Source organism: Perca fluviatilis, chromosome 10 (assembly GCF_010015445.1).
Source record: "Perca fluviatilis chromosome 10, GENO_Pfluv_1.0, whole genome shotgun sequence".
Classification (NCBI taxonomy): Eukaryota; Metazoa; Chordata; class Actinopteri; order Perciformes; family Percidae; genus Perca; species Perca fluviatilis.
In genome coordinates, this window is record NC_053121.1 from 6,693,915 (window position 1) to 6,695,610 (window position 1,696).

The following is a 1,696-nucleotide window of genomic DNA, read 5'->3' on the forward strand; positions in this document are numbered from 1 at the left end:
ATAGAACATGAAAACACACTAAAAGAAAATTAATCTTAACATCTACTAAAAAAGAACATCTAATAAAAAAAGGAATCTTAAAAAAAAATGTTATAATACAAAATTAATCTTAACCAATCTAAAACACAATTCAAAAAAACGTTTACGTGTGAGTGTGTGTGTGTTTGTCTAGGGCTGCAACTCTTTTGTGACACCCAATGCGCTGTCCTTCTCGCCCTCTCCGAAGTCTTTTTTTGACAGGTGGAGTTGAGCCTTGAGCGCAGTCAACGCCACCATCAGCCTGCCGTACTGGCTCATCCCGATCGGCCTTCTCTGGTGTCTGTTGAGAAAAAACAAACACAAAACACAGTGAGGTCTGGTGTAACAGACATAAAATGGACTGAGTCTTCAAAGTACATATCTTAGAGTTTTACTTACATTTTGCAGCCTCGCCATAAACTCCCTCTCCTCCTCCAGTCCCGAGGTCCCTGACTCCTGGTAGGGGTGAGGGCCTAGTGGAAATGCTCCCTCATCCTCTTTGACTGGGCCACGTTCAGGCTCAGGCGTGAAGCAGTCGCTGGGGCGCTGTTGTGGCACATAAAGGTGGCCACCATCTTCCGCTAATCGGCAGGCCGGTTGTTCTTGGCCTTAAAACGGCCTTAAAAAAGTAGAAGAGAAAAGATTGCTACCGTTAGTTAAGCGAGCAGATTTTAATGAAATCCAGCCTGAGCAGATAAGTGACTGAGAAGAACTCACATGAGCAGACACAGTGGTCCTCAGGTTGGTGAAGTTGGGGCACCTTTTAAGGCCCATCTCCGCACACGCTACCTGCAGGTTGTGCAAGAAGTTTTAACAAGGGCCCTTCCCAAAATACAGCTGGTTCGGTGGCTTACTGGCCGCCCGCAGCTACAGCCACCTCTCCAGCCAGCGAAACTCGTCAATCTCCAAGAACATTTGGGCCGCCCCAAATGACTTGTGTTCCCTGTCACAGAAAACGGACACACTCATTCAGAGGAAAAATTTACAAAAACAACAGACTCACAAGACTCACTGCGGCCTCCTCAACCTCGCAAACCCAGAGGTTACCGAGTACCCCCAGGCGATGACCGTAAATAGAGGCTGTGAAGGCCGCAAAGTAGCTGTTAAAATGGTGAGGGGAACACTGAGGGGAAGATAAACGCACACATCACTTTGCACGGCAGGCTTCCGTTGGAGATGGACTATTTTGGCTATTTTGGAAAGAGGGATGCACACTTACCCAGCAACTCTGGGATCATCAGTTTGGCCCCGGCAGGATATTATAATGGCCATCTTGTGGCTTTTCACTGCCAGCTGGTGCAGGACAACGTTCCAGTTTATGTCTGTGAGGCACTTGACGGTGCGCAGCACGCTCACCGCATCCATCGCCAGTCGAAGGACTGGGCCGGACGGGGTTTCCGAAAAAATTTGAAGAACTGCTGTATGTTCCTCAGGTAGAAATTTGCCGTTGTGATGGTCTTGCCTACAGACTGGAGGTGGGCTGTGTATCTGCAGAAACATAGGCTTTGAGTTAGTCACTGTTCACATCAGGTGTGTGTCATAACCACTTCAAGATAATTCACACTTACTTTTGGATGCCATCAATGTTCTTAAAAACAGCCAACTTAACAATTCTGTCCATCCCATTGCCAGATAAAATATAAAAGACCTGACCCTCGACACCTTGGACTATGCATTT

General features: G+C 47.1%; 2 long non-coding RNA genes across 2 annotated transcripts in view; both read right to left on the bottom strand.

Annotated features, from left to right (window-relative positions):
* Nucleotides 1–568: 568 nt before the first annotated feature.
* LOC120567445 lies at nucleotides 569–1,339 on the bottom strand. Its single transcript, XR_005640571.1, has 3 exons — nucleotides 1,238–1,339; nucleotides 736–961; nucleotides 569–637 (listed from the first exon to the last, which is right to left on the bottom strand). It is a non-coding gene; the product is annotated as an uncharacterized LOC120567445 (long non-coding RNA).
* Nucleotides 1,340–1,435: 96 nt separating this feature from the next.
* Nucleotides 1,436–1,696, bottom strand: part of LOC120567389 — a 1,337-nt gene continuing 1,076 nt past the window's right edge. Inside the window, exon 3 of the long non-coding RNA XR_005640564.1 lies at nucleotides 1,436–1,506. This is a non-coding gene — a long non-coding RNA (uncharacterized LOC120567389). The remainder of the gene's footprint in view (nucleotides 1,507–1,696) is intronic.